This window comes from Delphinus delphis, chromosome 3 (assembly GCF_949987515.2).
Source record: "Delphinus delphis chromosome 3, mDelDel1.2, whole genome shotgun sequence".
Classification (NCBI taxonomy): Eukaryota; Metazoa; Chordata; class Mammalia; order Artiodactyla; family Delphinidae; genus Delphinus; species Delphinus delphis.
In genome coordinates, this window is record NC_082685.1 from 105,683,730 (window position 1) to 105,707,323 (window position 23,594).

Sequence of the window (23,594 nt, forward strand, 5' to 3'; positions counted from 1 at the left end):
TCCCTCTTTGCTTTCTTTGTAGTGGAATTTAAGGGCTCAACTTGGTCTCATTACTTCTTTTGTGTGTGTGTTTGGGTGCTGAGTATTTTTTTTTTAATTTTTTAAAAACTTTAGGGACTTCCTTGTTGGTTCAGTGGTTAAGACTCTGAGCTCCCAATACGTGGGACATAGGTTCAATCCCTGGTCAGGGCAATAATATCCTACATGCTGCAAGGAGTGGCCAAAAAAAAAAAAAATTATTGGAGTATAGTTGATTTACAATGTTGTGTTAGTTTCACGTGTACAACAAAGTGATTCAGTTATACATATACATATATAAACTCTTTTTTAAGATTATTTTGCCATATAGGTTATTACAGAGTATTGAGTAGAGTTCCCTGTGCTATACAGTAGGTTCTTATTAGTTATCTATTTTATATATACTAGTGTGTGTATGTCAATCCCGATCTCCCAATTTATCTCTTCCCCAGTTATCCTCTGGTAACTGTAAGTTTGTTTTCTACATCTGTGACTCTACTTCTGTTTTGTAAATAAGTTCATTTGTACCCTTTTTTTTAGAGTCCACATACAAGTGATATCATGTGAGATTTGTCTTTCTCTGTCTGATTTCACTCAGTTTGACAGTTCCTAGGTCCACCTATGTTGCTGCAGATAGCATTATTTTGTTCTTTTTTATAGCTGAGTAACATTCCATTGTATATATGTATCACATCTTCTTTATCCATTTCTCTGTTGATGAACATTTAGGTTGCTTCCATGCCCTGGCTATTATAAATAGTGCTGCAATGAACACTGGAGTGCGTACATCTTTTCTAATTATGGTTTTCTCCGGGCATATGCCTTGGAATGGGATTACTGGGTCATATGGTAATTCTAGTTTTAGTTTTTTAAGGAACCTCCATACTGTTCTCCATAAGTGGCTGTACCAATTTACATTCCCACCAATAGTGTAGGAAGGTTCCCTTTTCTCCACATCCTCTTCAGCATTTATTGTTGTAGATTTTTTGAAGATGGCCATTCTGACCAGTGTGATATGATACCTCATTGTAGTTTTGATTTGCATTTCTCTAATAATTGGTGATGTTAAGCATCTTTTCATGTGTTTTTTTGCCATCTGTATGTCTTCTTTGGAGAAATGTCTATTTAGATCTTCCACCCATTGTTTGATTGGGTTGTTTGATTTTTTGATATTGAGTGCATGAGCTGTTTGTATATTTTGGAGATGAATCCCTTGTCAGTTGCTTCATATGCAAATATTTTCTCCCATTCGGAGGGTTATCTTTTTGTTTTGTTAATGGTTTCCTTTACTGTGCAAAAGCTTTGAAGTTTCATTAGGTCCCATTTGTTTATTTTTGTTTTTATTTTCATTACTCTAGGAGGTGGATCAAAAAGATCTTGCTGCAATTTATGTCAAAGAGTGTTCTGTGCTTTCCTCTAAATTTTTTTTTTTTTTTTTTTTAGCTGCACTGGGTCTTTATTGCAGTGTGCAGACTCTTCGTTGTGGAATGCACACTTCTCTAGTTGTGGTGTGCAGGCTCAGTAGTTGTGGTGTGTGGGCTTAGTTGCCCCATGGCACACAATATCTTAGTTCCCTGACAAGGGATTGAACCCACATCCCCTGCATTGGAAGGTGGATTCTTAACTACTGGACCACCAGGGAAGTCCCTCTGACAGTTTCATAGTGTTTGGCCTTACATTTAGGTCTTTAATCCATTTGGAGTTTATTTTTGTGTATGGTGTTAGGGAGTGTTCTAATTTCATTCTTTAATATGTAGCTATCCAGTTTTCCCAGCATCACTTATTGAAGAAACTGTCTTTTCTCCATTGTATATTCCTTCTTTTTTTGTCATAGATTAGGTGACCATAGGTGTGTGGGTTTATCTCTGGACTTTCTATACTTGTCCATTGATCTATATTTTTGTTTTTGTGCCAGTACCACACTGTTTTGATTACTGTAGCTTTATAGGATAGTCTGAAGTCAGGAGCCTGATTCCTCCAGGTCTGTTTTTCTTTCTCAAGGTTGCTTTGGCTATTCGGGTTCTTTTGTGTCTCCATAAAAATTGTAAAATTCTTTGTTCTACTTCTGTGAAAGATGCCATTGGCAATTTGATAGGGATTGCTTTGAATCTGTATGTTGCTTTGGGTAGTATAGTAATTTTCACATTATTGATTCTTCCATTCCAAGAACATGGTATATCTTTCTATCTATTTATGTCAACTTCAGTTTCTTTCATAACTATATTATGATTTTCTGACTACAAGTTTTCTGCTTTAGGTAGGTTTATTCCTAGGTATTTTATTCTTCTTGTTGCAATGGTAAATGGGATTGTTGCCTTAATTTCGCTTTCTGATCTTTTGTTGTTAGTGTATAGAAATGCAAGAGATTTCTGTGCATTAATGTTGCTTCCTGCAACTTTATACCAAATTTATTGATTAGCTCTAGTAGTTTTCTGGTGACATCCTTAGGATTTTCTATGTATAGTATCATGTCATCTGCAACCAGTGACAGTCTTACTTCTTCTTTTCCAATTTGGATTCCTTTATTTTTTTTTTCTTCTCTGATTGCCATGGCTAGGACTTCCAAACCTGTGTTGAATAATAGTGGAGAGAGTGGACATGCTTGTCTTGTGTCTGAGCTTAGTGGGAATGCTTTCAGTTTTTCACCATTGAGAATGATGTTTGTTGTGGGTTTGCCGTATATGGACTTTATTATATTGATATAGATTCCCTCTATGCCCATTTCTGGAGAGTTTTTATCATAAATGAGTGTTGAATTTTGTCAAAAGCTTTTTCTGCATCTATTGAAATGACCATATGTTTTTTATTCTTCAATTTTTTAATATGGTGTGTCACATTGATTGATTTGCATGTATTGAAGAATCCTTGCGGCCTCAGATAAATCCCACTTGATCAAGGTGTATGATCCTTTTAATGTGTTGTTGGATTCTGTTTTCTAGTATTTTGTTGAGGCTTTTTGGGTCTGTGTTCATCAGTGATATTGATTGATCTGTGATTTTTTTTTTTTTTTTTTTTTTTTTTTTTTTTTGGTGGTACGCGGGCCTCTCACTGTTGTGGCCTCTCTCGTTGCGGAGCACAGGCTCCGGACATGCAGGCTCAGTGGCCATGGCTCACTGGCCCAGCCGTTCTGCAGCTTGTGGGATCTTCCCGCACCGGGGCACGAACCCGTGTCCCCTGCATCGGCAGGCGGACTCTCAACCACTGTGCCACCAGGGAAGCCCTGTAATATTCTTTTGTTTGATATCTTTATCTGATTTTGGTATCAGGGTGATGGCAACCTTATAGAATGAGCTGAAGAGTTTTCCTTCCTCTACAATTTTTTGCAAGAGTTTGAGATGGGTAGGTGTTAACTCTTCTCTAACTGTTTGATAGAATTTGCCTGTGAAGCCATCTGGTCCTGGACTTTTGTTTGTTGGAAGATTTTTAATCACAGTTTCAATTTCAGTACTTGTGATTGGTCTGTTCATATTTTCTATTTCTTCCTGGTTCAGTCTTGGAAGGTTGTACCTTTCTAAGAATTTGTCCACTTCTTCCAGGTTGTCAATTTTACTGGCATATAGTTGCTTGTAGTATTCTCTTATGATCCTTTGTATTTACCTTCCTATCTATACTTTGATTTTTTTCTTCCACCAGTTGCAGTGGTTTGTGACAGTGATTGTCCAAATGTTTTTTTCATTGCCCTCAAAGATAGACGTAAAGGGTCCATTCATTTTAAGCACTTTATTGTATTTTCTATGGAAAAACTGAGATGTTCTAATAAACACAACAGTAAATGTACACAAGTCATAAATAACAATGTTCACATAGTGAGGCTGTGCTTTCACAGTACACCCTCACTTAACAAATTTATGTATAATTTCTTATTTTTTCTTTAATATAAGGTTTTGAATTTGAGTTTTGTGGCTGCCATAAAAAATGTTTTTTTCAAATATTTGACATAAAAGAGGATAATTGATCAAAGACCAGACTTCTGGATTTTGAGATCCATCTACGTGTTTGAGCTGAGATATTCTCCCCATGGTGATGACTGAGCATGGCAAGGATACTAAGTGAGATACAGGATTCCTCTACCTGGCAACTTGGCCTTAAAGATTCCCCGTCAGCCTTGCTGAACACCCTGGAACTGCACTGCATTCTAAGACCGTCCTCCCCACTTTTCTTCCTTCCTTCCCTCTCCCTTTCACAAGGGTCAGAGCTACACCGCAGTCCTGTAGCTGTCGCAGCACCACCTCCGTTCTTGCCCTTTTACTTTGCCCCCCACAGGCATTTCGCCTAATAAATCTCTTGAGTGATTTTCTCCGTATTGAAATCTGCTTGTCAGATGGCATGAACTTATACATCCCTTCATGAGAATTTATCCCATTCCATCACTGAAAAAAAATGCTAGTTTAGATAAAACAAACATGTAGAAGGAGTAAAAATTTAAAAAAAAAGTTAATAGGATGTTTTAGTAGAAATAAGTAATATTTAACCTAAAATACCCTAGGAAAAGATATTGTGGTTATAAATTAAATATTCTAGTAAATGTTTGTGTTTATTGAGTTTTAGAGATAATGCATATATAGGTAAGTTGTAGTTTAGAAAAGGTTTATTAACACCTAGTTGATAATTTCTTAGCAATCTTTATAGATCCTAAGGGCACATAAAAAGAGACGTAAAATTACCTGCCCTTGTCTTTAGGAAATGTGCTCAAAATACCTCAAGTTAAGAGGAGAAGATTAAAAGTACCCCTAGAAATTACAGGCTTCACTATCACAGATTCTATCTTTGTTCTGTCACTTCTGATACCTTAAATGATCCACACTGTTTTTCCAGCTAAACTTTGGTTTTTTATCTGAGCCATGAACTGTTTGAAAACAGGAAGAGAAGCAAAAATTGACAAACCACAGTAAAGTGTTATCCTATCAGGAAGGTTTAAAACCATTCTACCTTCTGTTTTAATTACCAGTGACAAACTAGGCTTAAAACATGTCATAGGAAATGTCACTTACTAATTAATTTGTTTCACCTCTGTTGAAAAACAACAATCCATATTAGGATCCTGATATTTGTTGCTTAGAGAAAATGCAAATCAAATTGTTCTAGTTCCAAGCATATTTACAATCCTCAAATTAAAATGTTAGTTAATACATTAGCTGTTACGATGGTTTCCATAAAGTTAAAAAAAGTTTAAAAGGGACAATTTGGGGCTTCCCTGGTGGCGCAGTGGTTGAGAGTCCGCCTGCCGATGCAGGGGACACGGGTTCGTGCCCCGGTTCGGCAAGATCCCACATGCCGTGGAGCGGCTGGGCCCGTGAGCCATGGCCGCTGAGCCTGCGCGTCTGGAGCCTGTGCTCCGCAACGGGAGAGACCACAACAGTGAGAGGCCCGCGTACCGCAAAAAAAAAAAAAAAAAAAAAAAAAAAAAAGGGACAATTTATGTAATGATCCAGTCACTTATGATTGTAATAAATAATACACAATAATATTCTCTAATACAGTTAAATTCTGGGCTTATTAAAAAAGTATAGGAATTCCTCTCAGACTATGGAAAATACAGCAATGATGAAACAAGATAATTCCAAGCAGAAGGATTAGAAGGAAGAAATGAAAAAATCTAGGAGAACTAGAGATGTGTATCTGGAAAATCAAAAGCATTTAATTGGACTGGAGTCAAAGTTCATGAAGAGTGTTTTTAGGAAATAATATTGAAAAACATAAGGCTCATGGAATATGTTGAATGTCACAGTAAAGCCTGTATTTCTGATTGTTTAAACCAGTGTTTCCCAACTGGTATACAAGGAGATATACACTGAATGCCCAGAAATGGGGACAGTTTCAAGGAATTCTCTATTGTTGAATGTTTTTGAGAAGTCAAGAGGAAAAAGACTGAGGAAAGAGATTGGATGTATAAATAATAGCACCATTTATTGTTTACTGGTACCAACAATTGTGGCAAGTAATTTACCTTCATTTATCTTATTTAATTATCATAATAACCATATGAGTTAAATATTGTATTGATTTTGCCTGTGAGGAATGGCAGCTTAGCGGGATTGAGTTACTGTTTTAGTCATTTGTTAAGTAACAGGAACTAGATGCAAACACAGATACGTAGGACTTCAAAGCCTGTTTCTTAACCATTTCACTGTTCCACAGAATTTGTGACTCTTCACAAAATCTACATGAGATGATTAAGGAGCTAGGAAGTGAATAAATGGTCAGAAAATAAAGTAACTAGAAAAGAACTTCTTTTGAGAGGCTTTGAGGTTTTGAGAAAGGAACAGGATCAAAGCTGTTTGGGTTTTGTGGTTTGCATAATGGTGTGTGTCTCTTTGTCACCAGCCTTCCTTTTTTGCACACTTTGCCTGTTTTTCACCCATTATAAATGTCACTAAGTTTAATGTGAACTATTGCCTTCCCCTTGACTGTTTTACATTATTGTAGTTAATGCTTAAAACATCTTTGTCCCTTATCCAGGGCATTCTCATCTTTTACCAGAAACTGAGGGATGAGGTCTTATATTTTCATTTTTATCCAATTTCAGGTAATGCAGTTTGGGGCAAGATGCATTGTCTTTCTTCCTTAAAAAGGATAACACAGTAAAATAGGGATGAGGTTTTTTGGGTACACGTAATTTTAAAGAAAAGTCCAAAATCTGAAATCAGATGCAGATTTGCAGCAACAAAGAAAAGCTATAAAACTGAAAGAAAAAATCTGAAGCCAACTCGTGAGAATGAGGCAGAACTTGAGGAGAACATTGTCCTTTGGGAGATGTGAGGGCTGAGGCCCAAAACAATGGGAGCTATAAGATCCACAGCTTGTCGTGGTTTCCTGTTACCTGTCAGTACTTACCCCAAGCCAGGTAGCCTAGGCACAGAGCAGGTAAATCACCAGCATTGGTGCAGTTTGGGATTGCCTAGCTCATCCAGCTCTAGCACAACCCAGCAGGGAAAGCTGATCAGTGGTCACGGGTGGAGATTGGGGAAGGGGCACAGAGAACCGTTTGCTGATGAATATGTTTCGTATTTTGATTGTGGTGGTAGTTTCGTGGATGTATATATTTGTCAAAGCTCCTTTTGAACTAGGTAATGACCTTGGTGATCATCTGTCAGTAACTGCCACAAAAGGAAAAAATGATATTTTAAAGCTGTCAGCAGTGGTTTTTAATCTTTTTCCAGGCAAAAATGTTTTTTTGTTTTAATGGAATATGTTACGGGGCATTTTATTTTTGCAAAAGAAAAGCCCAATTGCAAGCTGTTATGGAGTAATTCAAGCTAAAGTACTCTGCATAATAATTTAAAACTTTATCTTAATTGTAGACTATTTGCATTTCTAAAGTTTATTAAGATTTTGATTGGAGGTGAGCAAGAGCCTGGGAGTAGAAAATAACATTTTCCTCCATCATTGCAGTAATCTAGAGAAGATGAAGGTAGAAGTGAGGTTCAGAACATCACCATTGAGGGAGATAAACTGGCCCTTGCCATCTGACAGCAGGAGAATGGACAATAAGACAAGAGAGAGCCAAAAAATTCACCCTGTAAAGACTCATCTTTTGTGGTGTCCAGAATTTATGGCCCCTGCCTGTTGCTATCATTTTCTTTTTTGTGCTGTAATTTCTTCCTGCTATCTCCAAACTTTCACTAAAGTTCGGTTTAGAATTACAACTTGGACTAAGCAGAGTTTTGTAGAATTAAGGGAGAAATCTTCTCCTGTGTATGGAGTAAAGAATTATGGGCAGACTGAGAAAGCCAGTAACTAGGTTATCTGCAGTGTCTGGAGCAAAAACCAGAGCCCTTTCACTAGTGACTAGAGGATTGTGGTCTAGAAATACTTGGGCACTGGAACCCAATAAAAACTAAGAAACTAAGATTTCTGTAGTCACAGAGCATAGATATTCTTAAAAATAGTTTCCTTGTTTATGAAAAAGGCCTTCCTTCTTCTTTGGTGGTAGAATGAATATTTATGGGATATCAGAGTTAATATATCACAGAATATAAATACACGATTCCAGCGCTATACTTTGAGTTAATTTTTCCTATTAGTTTGTGTCACACATTTCTTGGTTCTGACTATATTTACTCAAAATAATATTATAATATCCAATTCATACATTTTTTGGTAATATAAGGTATATGAATGTTCTCTGGGAACTCTAAAGTACTATACAAATATAAGGGATAAGCATCCATGCTGAAAATCACAAATACTCCTAAATATTAATATCTTCTTGTCTAATAAAAGATTAGTTTTCTTTTTGATGTTTTGTGCATTCAGACAGTTTCTGTATCCCTGTACCACAGAAATCAGTAATAATGTTTCATGTCAAATGAAAGGAAATGTGGTTTGGAAATATTTTTATTATTTTTTTCTCAATTGGGTCAGATAAGGAAATGTTTGCTTACCCACTGCTGTAGGGGAAAGAGTTCATCTCTGCTGAATCACTAGGCTAAATAGTAGAGGTGGTAATCAGAAATTGCATCCAGGCTGTTTTAAAGGTTAAAATCTGCTCAAAGCCATGAAAATAATTTAAATTAAAAAAGGGAGCTTGCTTTTGCCATGTTGCTCTGTATACATTCAAGTCGAAAGCACAAACTGTTCATTTAAAAACATGTTGAGTTATCAAAATGCAATGCAGAAATATGATATTTAGGTAGAAAAGGTCAGATTTTAAAAGAAGCAGGAGTCTCAAAAACTTGAAATGTCAAGATTCTGGGGAAAACTATGAAATGATTTTTAAGCTTACTATTTGATTAAAACTATTTCTCATGAAGTATGAGGGAAATGCAACATAGCACACTTTGATACAGATCTTTGTAAAAGTTGTGAGTGTTAAGTTCTTTCTAGGGAGTAGTATTTTGGGGGCACAGAGTTGGAGGGTGTGTTTGAAAAAGTATGAATTTAATAATAAATGCTACTGCTTTGGTAATCTTGGAATTTGGGGGAGTAATTTGGCGTCTTTGGAATTTTTAATACAAAGATAACTCTTTAAATGTGTATGAAAATACACCCAGACCTTCTTAATATCTCTCTTCTTTTAAATGTTCTATGAATTGCAGTAGAAGGGATTAGTTGGACTATATAAAGGTGTGTTTTTTGAGGCAAAACAGAATAAAAAAATTGAAAGTTCAAAATAACAACTTGACAAAAATCAAATATTCATCTCAACTGCAGACAGTTTTATTAGCAAACTAGGCCACTGATTACCAGTGGTACTAATGAATAGACTTGATTTCTAAAATTTTATATTTTTCAAAAATTGTGAGGTCCTCTATTCCAATTTCGAATGGTGCATCTCTGGCCCTCTTGGAATTTATAGTCTACTTAAATTATAGGGTAGATTATAGGGTATTTAGAATTCAATATTTTGATTTTAAGATATTCTGGACAGCATCCAAGTTCAATGAAAAAAAGAAAGCAAATAAAAGCAAAATTGTGATAAGTGTTATGTTAGTTCTTTTATTGGCAGAGGGTCCTTTCTCCCTAAGGTTTCAGGGAAGGGGCAAGATTATTGGTGGGAAAAGGAACTTAGTTTATCTCATGAGAGGGTGTTACTCATTTCCACTTAATGTGGTATAATCTGTAGAACTCCAACCAAAAATGCTGCCTGAAATTTTGCAAAACTCCTTTCCTTGTGTTAAAAGAAGCAAAGGCTTTAATGTGCAACTTAAACAACAATGATTAATGTTTCGCTTTTAGTGCATTATCTGTATCATTTCCAAATAGAGACTGAGGTACTGTGAAGGAGCTGAAGAAACACTTAATGGCCTAACAGAAAATTGAGGAGCAGGACATAAAATAGGAAGAAAATTCTACCTAAAGGAAATAGACTCTTACTTCCTCACAATTTCTTCTAGAGATATCAGTAAAAAAAAAAAAAAGTAGGCTTAAACTAACTGATCTTGGGGGGTTTAGGAAGTTCACTTTTTTCCCTTTTACTTTAAAGGATAGTAATCAAACAGAAATCCAAAAATACTTGTTAAACTGGAAGGATATCTTCCTAATTGACAATATTACATACAGAGTTCAAATATGAAGCATAATCAATAGCTAGTGGAAAGCAGCCACATAGGACAAGGATATCAGCTTGGTACTCTGTGATCCCCTTTTTTGAGAACATCAACACGTTTAAAATAGTATTGTCTCTAGAGGTGCAGACACAGAAATCTTACACCAGGCAGCTTTTTGTTTAGAGATATGGATTCAGTTTGCAGGAGTGGTAGGATATAGGAGAGATTTTTTTTAAAAAAAAGAAAAGAAACAGAAAAAGAGCCATTTTCCTTCATAGGCGTACTTTCTCACCACTTGGAACCGTGTCTTCATCTTTGTCTACCAGCTCTAACATCCTCATTCTTCTGGTAAATACTCAAGCTTTAATTTGGAAAGTTTTTGTTTGGTATAACTTTTTCCATCATTCTACTTCCAACAGTTTTTTATTCTTGTTTTAAACATAGATTTTGGTAAACATTACATCACTGGATTTTTCTTTTTTATTCTTTTTCTGCACATTTTTTTTCTGTAACTAGAGCATTTTTATTTTCTACATTTTTATTTTCTTTATATCATCACTTTTTTGTGATTTCCATGTACTTTGCCTTTCTGTGCCTTTATTTCGTCTATTCCTGCCTTCTTTTACATTGATTGATTTTGTTTTAACATTCCATGGTTTTCCTTAACTATGTTAGGAGTTATATATATTCTATTTATTAGTTATCATAGAAAATTTAAGTGTTCCAAATCTAAACATTAATGTTCAATCTTTGCTTCTCATGATGTTCAAAATCTAAAGTCATTTATCTTTCAATCCTCCCCTCTAAAAATACAAGGACCTTAATTTCAATTATAACCCCATCTTTTTTACATACTCCAGTTATTAAATATGTTAGTTTTACATTATTTTTAACCCTATATAGCATTATTATTTTTGTTTTATTTGGTCAGTATTTGTTTAGATAGATCTACATGCTTACCAGTACCTTTCTTTTCATTCCTTTATAAATCTAACAGACCTAGTTTCCTTCTATCTGAGCAAGATTCTATACATTTTTGGGTGAAATCTCTTGGTGGCAAGCTTAGAAAGTTCAATATCTACATTTAATTCAAACTACTACACATATATGTTCTTTTCCTCAGGCACCCCCATTTCCTGGAATCCTTTATAATTGAGCAGAACCTAAAGTAATGACTAATATCATATTTGCAAAATGCAGCATATAAATTATCTTTTATTCACATTATGTGCTTTCCATTGATGACTGGCTTGTATTAGGCTTTATTTTTCTTCCATAGGGAAGCTAAATAGGACAATTAAGAAAAAGGAATTTAATAGCCCCTACAATTTCAAATCACCAGGGAGGAAAAACCTGGTCCATCTCAATCATTACAGTGAAAATATCCATTTGTGCCTTAGCTGGCGTGAAATCACAGAACAGAACATTTCACTTAAACACAGGATCTGCTGGGATTTTCACATGACAACCCTCAGGGCAGAATTGGGACTCCACTCAACTGAGCAATTAAATACAGTTAATCTTTCTAGGTAATTGCAGTTGTTGGTCTGGCTGCATCTCAGAATAGGTAATGAAAGGTAATTTGGGGATTATGAGTATTGTCATTTTATACACTGGCAGTAAAGAATAGTCTACCACTAGCTGAATTATCCTTATCAATTGTGCATTTTATGTATCCATATGACACAGAACAAATAAGTCTAGAAAGGCCAGGCTGCAAGATAATTTAATGTATTAAATCACCTCTAATCTGGGCATAATTTATTTTGGAAATAGTGTCTACGTAATAAAAATGATAAATGAAGATGTGTCAGTTATCCCTTATTCCACATCACCATTTTAGGGTTTACAGAATGGAAATGATGTTTTGGTGAAAACTGTACTTTTTCATTTTCAGATAGTTTGTCCTCAGGTGCATAAAAACCTTACAAAAAATATTTACAAATAATCAGATTATACATTGACATTAGAAATTTAAAAACAAAGTGTTTACAAGGTGATATATTTGGTTCTTAAAGGAGTAGTAAAGATAATTTCTTTAAGTATAAATCAGTATTTATTTACATGTATTGATATATTAAAAGATATTGAATTAGTATAGATTTATATCCTATAAATACTATTAATAACCTATTTCATTTACCTGTCAAGATGTACTATGGGAAAAAAATGTAAAATAGGTATATTTAAAATTTTTATGCTATTTTTATACAGAAAATATATATTTTCATAGATTTTTTATTTTTAATAGATATTTTGTAGCTTATCTAGCACTTCAATGAATTATGTGATCAAAAAGGTACATCTGGAAGAAAATAATAAATTAAGGACTACACAGACGGCAGCTGTGATCTTCACTTATCATACCCTGACATGTGGCAGAGAGGGTTAGACATCTGATATGTTTAATAAATAAATACATGCATTTTCACACCAATAATGTGACACTTTTGTCATCCATCAACCTTCATTTTCCATCAATGTTGAAGTTAGCTCTAAGGGTATCTGAGAATAGAGTGGCTTCTAATTTACTGTCCCTTCAATTTTTTATTTGTACTTTTCCTTTTCAGTACCTGATGAGGGTCAGTCTGTCAGAGTCCATATCCTAAGCAATGACCTGAAATGGTCCTTAAAGTTTAAAGATGTGGCTGGTGATATCCCATTAGACAGCAGTACGAGTCTTACCATCTGTTGGGTCGTAATTTTAATTAGGTTGAAAATGGAGATCACCACGTGGAAATATTGTAAATCAGCCCTGTCAAGACCCATTTTTCCATGCTTTTTACTTTAGTTCAGAGGCCACTTACCAAGATACCGTCAAGTCATAGCTTCAAGTACATTGGTATTGTAACTTCAAAATAATATTGGTTATATCTTGCTATGTAATCTATGGGATATCCCAACATTTTCTGCAAACCTTTAAATAGCTTTATGTTTTTCTAAATTATGTTACTGATTTTAAAATAGCACAAATATTGAGGTAGGAAAACATTAAAATGTCAAAAATAAACTTTCTTTCTCAATATATATACTATGAAAATAATACATTTTTCTGTCTTTCATATTAATTATTTTCAAAGTTGGCCAGTTAGGAAAACAGCAATTTTGAACTTCTTCTATCCACTATATCAAGTAAAACTAAATCCATCGCTCATAATTTATAGAGGGTGGACTTTTTTTAATCCAGCAGGTGTACACTTATGAAATGTTCAGAAAACTTTGTAGGAATTCAAAAGATGCCACCTTACACTTAAAAATATATATTTTTTACTTCTCTAGATTGATTTTTTAGTAATTCTATTTATTTTATATATGAATATCTTTTGTTTAATACTTAAATTTTATATTTGCAATAACTATTCATAAGAGCTCATAATAGCTCCAGGTATATGGTTCTCTTAAAAATGATCCACATCTATCAGAGTAATATTTATTATCAGAATAGTGGGGTTCTGCCAAATTTACACCTGCTATAATATTTCTATCATCATTCATACATTGCTGTGGATCTCCCAGACTCAACTCCCACCTCTCTGAAAATTTTACTGCTTTTGGCACCTTTAAAATAATTCATTTAGATGTTGTTTCTTCAGGATATAATGTGATCTATTTGTCTCTCAGACAAAATCTCACTCACTGACTTTTCTACATAATAAATGCTCAGTCATAAGTTAGTTGTGTTAAGTGACTAGTATGTTGAATTTCAGCTTTTTATCTGTCATTTATGTATATACATGTTTGGTTTTGCAACCACGTTTACAAGTTTGTCAGAAAAATGAATGCAGACAAAATGTACATTAGATTCTAGGGGCAAGAAATGCGTAAAATATTTACTTACCTAAATTTTTGTCACAGTGAGCCATCATCAACATGTGAGAAGCAGTGTTTGATTTATTTCCTTATTGATTCTTTTCATATTCTCTGATTCCACTATGTTTTCCCCCTTTTATGATCTTCCCACTTCATTTAACCCTCTGCCTGTCCAAATTTGCTTGTCAAGATGAAAACAACATTTTGTAATATTTGTAATGGTGGCCAGTCTGTAGTGTTTAAGATGACCAACATCTCTAGGCAATTTCATAGAGAGTAAATGTTTTGGCATTCATTTTACAATCAGTTAGAAATTACTTTAAGATCAGTATAAGTAAAACTTCTCAGAGAATATTTAGCCATTACTTGATAATTTAATCAAGTTTCTGGAATATTTTCATTTGTATGGCCTAAAAAGAAGTACAGATTTTCACATATTGAGGAATCAATATGTCAATTTTAGCTAAGTTATACTACTGGGCAAACTTCTCCCACATCTCAGTGGTTTACAACAACCAAGGTTCACTTCTCCCTAAAGCAATATGACCGTCATGTGTCATCTGTTGCCCTGCTGCATGATTTCATGTCTTTAGTTTGACACCTTGACTGAGCAAGTAGCCCTTGTGTGGGACATCACCAGTCTTGTGACAGAGGGAAAACATCTTGTGAAGCACCTGTCAGTTCTTTGAGCTTCCATTCAGAAATGGCACCTATCATTTCCTCTCAAATTTCTCTCCAAAGCAAACCACAACAGTACCAGTTACCACAGAGAATATTCTTTTCCACGTGGTTCTTACAATTGTTATATGATTTTCTTTTGGTTCTTTATATAAAGTGATCAGAAAGTTTTAAACAAATCCTAATTACCAGTTTCAGCAGAAAAAATAAAATAATGTGAGTTCAAACCAAAATGATCTAGGCAGGGGAATTTTGGATCATTTGAAGATCCATCAGTAAGTACCTGATGTATGAATAAGTGTGTAAAAATCAAGCCAATTTAGAAAATTATGTATAAAATCAAATTTCTGTTTATCTTCAGTTGAGGGTTATGCTCTCTGCTCCTTCCCACCTCCCTCCCTCCTCCCCTCCCTCTTTTTCTTGTCTCCTCACTCTCACATACACTCACAACCTATTTATGGATACATTCAAAATAGATTTGGATTTATAATAAATAAAAGAATGTTAGTGAATATACAAAAATCAGTATTCCAATATTCCCGAGTATAAATTATATACCTATTATAATAATGCCAGGGCTTTTGAGATTTATATTTCATTTTCAAATTATGTTAGTTTTCCGGCATTTAATATTTTGGTGGCTTCTCCAAGTTAAATAAAATCTCTGATTACTTCGTAAGTTTCTACTATCCTCTAGTGAATGTTATTCCTGAGTTTACATCCTGCAGTCATAAATAACTAATGCCACCTTTTTCTTTAAATGACTATCAAAGGTATCCTTTGTAATCTTGTTTTATAAATATAAGTGTTATACTATTAAATGAATGCATACCATTAACAACGATTCAATGAACCTATGTATTTAGAAACAACTACAGCATTTTTCTCCTTGTTTATCCCAAGATCTTTTCCAGGTGTGTGCTCCACAAGTTTAAGACCCCCTCCAACTGTCCCTTTGTCTCTCCAGATCTTTCCTCTGTAATAACCTCACCAAGACTACATGGCTCCCCATCATCTAATAATTTAGTCTGTCTCCAAGACTTCTAATTTCATTTTATTTTCTTCTTTCAAATTGCTGTCACAGAATAATATCTTTATGAAATAATTCACACTCAAACATTAAAATTAATAGATTAATTTCTCATCCACTGTAAGGCATAGTACGTGGATAATGGGGTAGAAATCTTGAAGCAGGATCTGGACTTAAAGATGGCATGTCATGGACAAAAGCCTATGTGCTTAAGTCTTACCAACAGTGCCAGTGATTTGTTATACAATATTTTATAATTGAATGGCGGAAGTGGCGATGATCAAGAGTTATTCATAGTTGTTATCATAGGTAATCTTTAATAAGCATTAAAAATATCATGTTCTGAAACATATGAGTAATCCCAAATCTATTATGTTACATAGGATTTGTTTCCTTTCTGGAAACTGAGAATACATCAGAATAAAGACAGAATATCCTTGCCATCTTAAACATCTAAATTCTATTATAAAAACATTATTTTATGAAATGGGTTTATTTTCATTTAATATTTTATTATTTCAGGATGAGGAATTTTGGAGTAATAACTAATCACTGAGCTCTTAGTTCATTGTGTTAGGGATAAATTGACCATATATTTAATCTATTTGTATTCACATGATTAGTAATACACAAAGAGCCAGGGGACCTGAGAAGTCAGGTCGCATTGCCTTCAGTAGACACAATAAAACTGCCAATGTTTTCAAAGTTTGGCATGTGTGGCTGGGACTCTAGTGCCTCATTCATCTATCCCAAGTCCTGGGCAGGAGAACACCAAACAGACAGACAAAACCAACCAACAAACAAAACCCCCTACATAATCAAGATAAATATGTTAATGAATTATTTTGAAAAATCAAATTGAAGCAAAGTACCCGTAAGTAACAAAATAACAGAATTTTAAATAAAAACAGCATCAGTAGAGTAGGTCATAGGAAAGAGTTGTTTTTTTTTTTTTTTTTAACGGGGGTCTATAGGAGGTGCCACAAGCAGCTTGTGGACCACCTTAAATTGTATAAAAAATGTGGTGTGAATGTCCATATTTATGTGTATATTCACAGCTTTTTCTTGCAAAATAGTGTGGGTCCCATCATATTTACAGGGTAGCCTCTCCCTCTGAATAGTTTAAGATTTACCAATCTTCATGCTATTATTTATATTTGTATAAATATCAAATATGAAAATGAGTTAGGATAAAAAGTATAAAAATGGAAGTCCAGTTCTTGCCCAGGATATAAAATTTACTAGCAATATTACTAACTGTTTGGGAGAGGAAGTATAGACAAGAAGCATGAGCTCTAAAGCCAGCCAGTATGGATTTGTATATTGAAATAACCACTAATTAGTTCTTTGACCTTGGGAAAGTTATGTAATCTTTCTGTGCCTCAGTGTCTTCAATTGTAAAGTTAATATCAACTCTAAAATGAATTATAGTGCCTCTCTCATGAGGTTTCTGTGAGAATTAAATAAATGAAAAATGTAAAGCCCTTAGAAGTGGCTGACATGCTGTACACACTATTTGAGTGTTTTAGTTATTATTGTAGCTGTTGTTACTATTTGAGGAAAGAATTACACCATGCAAATTAATGGTTTTCATAAAATCCTATAAAAAATTACTAAGCCTACTTTTTGAAGAACAAAATATTTTAAATACTCATAATGTCCTAGCACATTACATACAATTCAAAAGCTATTCTCATTTACTCTGGTGTCAGTAGATCCAGTGATTAACATTGTTCAAAGTACAGAACAGTAATAAAACCACATCCCTTTAAAAATATTTTATAGCTTAGTTTCCATTAATTCAGACTGGTCTTCACTCTATTTCAAATTATAAATCTGCATTACTCAAGAGTTATACAGTATAGGTATAAAATACACATCCATATTGTTTTTAACTAACAAGAACAAAATATAAATTGAAAAAGTTCAAGTTCTTTTAGTAGTTCAAGTAAGTATAGACACAGATATATAATTATCACCATTGTGAAATCAGTGGCCTAGCAGTTGAAATAAGCATATACTGAGAACATTTTCTTTTCACTCGGCTATGATTGGGTAAGTTACCTAACAAGGGATGACTTCTTGCTATTACTAACTTATTTTAATATATTAACCAAAATGCATTAATGCTAACCTTTGCATTGTGAAACCACTATCTGTTCTCTGTGACCTGAAGATGTCCTGTTTTAAATCCATTAAATAAAATTGTGTGACACTGAGCTTAATTAATTACACCTACTCAGCAGCTGAAAAGCGGGCATATAAATGGAATATTGATCTTCAGGAAGGCTTTTCCTTATAATTGTAATGGAATCAGCCACAGGTGTGTTTTGCAAGCAATGGTAGGATAATTATCAGCAGTAAACCCAGGGCTTGTAGCTAATTTAATCCATTACAGAAGAGTGTTTCCCCAAAATGTTACCAAGCACTTAAAAGCTGTCTTAAAAGAGCAAATCATAATTTCCTTTATTCACCTGGGTGTGTAAACAAACTAAGTGGATAAAGACACTGGCAACTAGTAAGAGCTTTTTTTTTTAATGACTGTTATCTTAAATTTCTTTCCTACTCATTATAGCCATGCTGACATCAGTAACTGATTAAAAAGCATCACTGATTTCTGCTGGAGGTTATTTTTGTTATTTCATATAGTTTGTTCTCTAAGCCAAATATAAAGGTCATTTTACTTTTCCTTTTTCCTGATGCTTCATTTACAACATAAACATGTCCACTAATTGAATATCATTTCTCTTATTCCAATTTTATTTTCCTTGTAATAAATATCTACTTGAAAGTGACAAGCATCTTAGGAAAACACATTTAATTGCTTAATTTAATCTGTAGAAGATGCACATATGTTGCTTACCTTTTAGTTTCTAAGGTTAAACCACAGTTGCCACAGTTCATTAATATCTACTCTACCAGTACTAATCACTTTTTAATAACTTAAAAAAAATAAACATTGAAAAGAGCTATTTAGTAACAGTATAATAGCTCATTTTAAAAAGCAGTTAACACTGGAACACATGAATTGGCTAGGATTTCCTTAGAATTTTCCTTGAGTGTTAGCTTTATTTCCGAGCACATTCCAAAATAATGCATCTGTGAATTTTTTATTAATATGCAATGACTTGTTTCTTTACCCTTGTAGCTCAGCAGTCCCCATAGCAGGAGGTCTCTCTCTGATGCTTTCAACTTAGGAGATACAAGTATAGCCTAGCTATGTGCCGTTCACCTTCTGGAATATGTAGTGTCCGTGATTGCTGTGTATAATTGTGCTAAGTATGTACAACACATTTCCAGAGGAGGCCACTTGCATTTCTGTGCATTGAATGACACTGAGATGTCCACACACAGCAAGCTCTAGTCACTTATTTTTTAATTTCTAAAATTTGTTTAGCTCTGCAATATGAAATAAAGTCATCCCTCACTACTTGCAGATTCTGTATTTGCTAATTTACCCACTCTTTAATATTTTTATTGTGTGTATTTAATATGTATAACTTGATGATTTGATATATGTATACATTGTGAAATAATCACCACAATCAAGTTAATTAACATTTTCATTATCTCACAGTTTCTTTGTATGTGTGTGGTGAGATCACTTAGGATTTACCCTCTTAGCAATTTCATGTGCACAGTATTGTTACCTATATTCACTATGCTATACATCAGCTATCCACAACTTATTCTTGCATAACTGAAACTTTGTACCCCTTAACCAACATCTTCCCATTTCCCCCTCACCCTAGGCCCTGGTAACAACCATTCTACTCTCTTAACATTATTTGTAACCCCAAAATCAATACTCACAATGCTTTCTTCATCATCCACAGATATGCACAGAGTAACAAAAGCCTTGAGTCCCCAGATGCACACTTTTCCACCTAAGGTTGAACAAGGTGACACCCTGCCTTCTCATTTCAGCTCTCATAGTATAAACAAGTGTCCTTTTCATGCCTGTTCAGCACCATGATTTTTGCATTTTTATGCTTTTTGCTGGTGGTTTCACTGTTTAAACTGGCCCCCAAGTGTTGCATGCTGAAGTCCTGTCTAGTTTTCCTAAGCACAGAAGGCTGTGATGTGCCTTATGGACAAAATTTGTAGTGTTACATAAGCTTGGATCAGATATGAGTTATGGTGCTGGTGGTCATGAGTGCAGTGTTAATGAATCAACAACATGCTACGTACAGAAAAAGGAACAGGATTTTGACAATCTGTATGTGAAGTTGCTCTGGAAAGTAGTAATATAACATCTATAATGTATGATGAGGTTATGAGAAAAGTGGAAAAGTTGCTAAATTTGTGGATTCATAAGATAAAGACTGATTAAAAGGTGTAGTAGAGGGAATTCCCTGGCCGTCCAGTGGTTAGGCTCAGCGCTTTTGCTGCCGGGGCCCCAGATTCAACCCCGGTCAGGGAACTAAGATCCCGCAAACTGAGCAGTGCGGCCAAAAAAAAAAAAAACTGCAGTAGATAGCATTGTTCTGAAGCTGAAAGCCAAAGAAATTTATGGTCATATTACCCAGGGTCAGGAAATCACTAAATCCTTCTCAGCTAGTGTTTTATTATTAAAGCCCATGCTTTATGTTGATATAATTAATTATTTTAAAGAAAGCCATTGTAACCACGATGTCTTTAAACAGAAACACACATAAAGCAAGGTTTTGTATTGATCAGTTGATGAAAATGTTATGACAAAAGGTTCACAGAAACCTAACCCTGTGTTTCCATTAGGAGCGTTGTTTAGCATTTGCTAATTCAGATCTCAGGGAGAATTTATAGAAATAACACACAGGAATAATGAGAATTGACTATAAATTTACAGGGAGTTGCAAAGATAGTACAGAGAAGCTCTTCACCCAATTTCTATCCAATCGTTACATCTTGTATCTTGTATAACTAGAATATGATTTCAAAACCAGGAGGTAGACATTGGTACAGTGTGTATGTATATACTTCTATGACATTTTTTATCACATGTACAGAGAAGGATGTTGAAGTCCCTAGCTTTAATTGTGGATTTGTCTATTTATCATTTGAATTTTATAATTTTTGCTTCACATATTTTATAATTCAGTTTTTTGATGTTTTGGTTTTTTGTATATACATATTTAAGATCACTATATCTTCTTCATGGATTGATCCTTTAATAATTATATAATATGTAAATGAGAACATAATATCTATCTACGGGGAAAGCACTTCTTCATATGGCAATGAATTGTGAACATTTTAGCAGGTGATTAAATGTTCTTTTACTACTTTTTTTAGAGACTACATATTATTCTATTAAATGAATATACCAAAAAATCATTTATCTAAAGACTTCTGTTTAAAAGTTTTGGTATTTACATTTCAGTTATTATAAGCATAGTTTCAATACGTATCTTTGGTTCCAATTCTAAGATGATGTAATTTCACTTCACTCTGTCTCTCCCATGGGTTCCCAGACAAAATGTAGAGCATCTAGTTAAATTTTAATTTCAGGTAAATAACATTTTTTTTTGTAAAATCATATCCTTTACAGTATTTTGGACAAATTTATAATAACAAAATATTCCTTGTTTCTTTGAAATTAAAAGTTAACTTGGGATCTTTTATTTTTATTTTTAAATGTAGCATACCTGATTACCAAAGCCAAAATAGAATACACAAAGCAACTCTCTGAGGTCTCTGAAAAATCAATGGTAGCAGGTAGATTGGGGAAGGAAACAAGAATGCAAAGTACAAACACAACAGTGGTGCATTTTCTGTATTTTTTTCTCTCTCATATCTCCCATCTTGAACTCAAAAGAAGTCCCTGGAGACGTCCTCACAAAAATAAACTCCCTGGTGTGGATCTTTTAAATTGTTATGAGCATCTTAATTTAACTGGCTTCTGGGTATGACATTCTCTGCCTGATGATTCTAACCACTGTTTAATCCACAGTGCTTTTATTATTTCTAAGAATTCTATTAGAAATAGCAGGAGATAGTCTCAATTTCTGCACCTCCTATTCAAAATAGCATTCAATGCTTCAAGGTGGGTGGATCTAAAGTCAAATATATCAATAATTAAATGAAATGTAAATGGTATGCACAAAGCAACTGAAAGATGGGGATTGTTGATTAGACAAATAAAAGAGACACAGCTACAAGCTGTATATTAGAAACCCACTTCATTATTCTTTAATTTTTTTATTGAAATATAGTTGATTTACAGTGTTTCACAGCAAAGTGATTCTGTTGTACATATACATATATATGCTTATATATGTATATGTATATACCTATTCTTTTTCAGATTCTTTTCCATTACAGGTTATTACAAGATATTGAATATAATTCCTTGTGCTATACAGTAGGTCCTTGTTGTTCCCCACTTTAAATATAATGCTATAGATAGATTAAATGGAGAAGGACAGAAAACTATATATACTATGCAAACATTAATCAAAAACAAATAACAGTAATGTAAAAATATTTACATCAAACAGTGTAGACTTCATAAAAGTAGACTTTCCTGAGCATTGCACAATAACAAAAGGATAATTTCACCAAGAATATATATAAAATTTAATATGTATAAACCTAACAATAGAGCTTCAAATCATATGAAGCAAAACTGATAAAACTGAAAGGAGAAAAGAGAAAATACATAGTTTCAGTAGGATACTTCAATACTATATTCAAAGTAGTACATTATTAAAATAGATAGAAAATTAATAAATATAGAGAAGACTTCAGTCAACAGATTTGAACTCATTCATAATTATATAATTTTAGGATATTAAATAGAATACTTATTCTGAAGTGTACATGGGATGTTGCCAACTTTATCTTTGTTCATGAAACAAACCTTAACAAATTATGTTCCCTGACCATAACAAAATTAAAAATGAATAATACAAAAAAATAAAGTCTCACAATTACTTGGAAAATAACTAAGACCCATAAATAATACATTGGTAAAAGGAAAATCTCAATGAAAATTAGAAATAGTTCAAAGTGAACAAAAAAATACACATATCAAAATGTGTGAGATGCAGCTAAGAATATTTTAAAGGGACATTCATAGTGTTACTTGCTTATATTAGAAAATAAAAATGATCTCATATCAACAATCTAAGATTCTACCTTCAGACACTAGAACAAAATACACCCCAAACAAATGGAAAATAAAAATAATAATAAAGAGCAGAAATCAATGATATAGAAAATCATGAACAATACGGAAAATCAATAAACCCAAAGATGGCTCATTAAACAGATAAGTAAAGTTGGTAAACTCTAGCCAAGTTGATAAACAACTACAACAAGGAGACAAAAGACATAAACTAATAATTATGGTAATGAAAGAAAGGATATATCACTATATTCCACCGATATGAAAAGGAATACTACGTTTAGGAATATAAAGTAGGAGAATACTATGAACAACTCCATGTGCATAGATTCAACAACTTAGATAAAATAGACCAACCATTTCTTGAAAGCCAGTAACTACCAAAACACACCCAAGAAGAAACAGATAACCTGAATAGTGCTATATATGTAAAGAAATTTATTTCGTAATTAAATACCTTCTGAAAAAGAAAATCTGATGTCTTGATGGCAAATTCTATGCAGTATTTTTTTAAATGACAGTTCCATATAACCAGTTTCAAAAAGTAAATGAGAAAGACACTCTTCCCTATTCCTTTTATGAGGTCAGCATTACCTAGATACCAAAGTCATCAAAGTTATTAAAGGAAAGAGAACTACAGACCAATACCCTTTATGAACACAAGAATTAAATTCTTAACAGTACATCAACAAATTTAATCCAGCAATACATGAAATCAGTTGCTACTAAATGGGGATTATCCGGAAAATAAAAGGCCTTTACAGATTTCAACAATTAAAGTTATCCACAATTTTAATAGACTAAATGATAATTTTAAAAACATTATCACATCAGTTGCTGCAGAAGTATTTGACAAAACTCAACATCTATTTAAGATAAGAAAGACACTTGACAAACTAGGAAGAGAAAGACATTTCTGAACCTAGTGAAGGACATTAGCAAAAACCTACAAATAGCATCC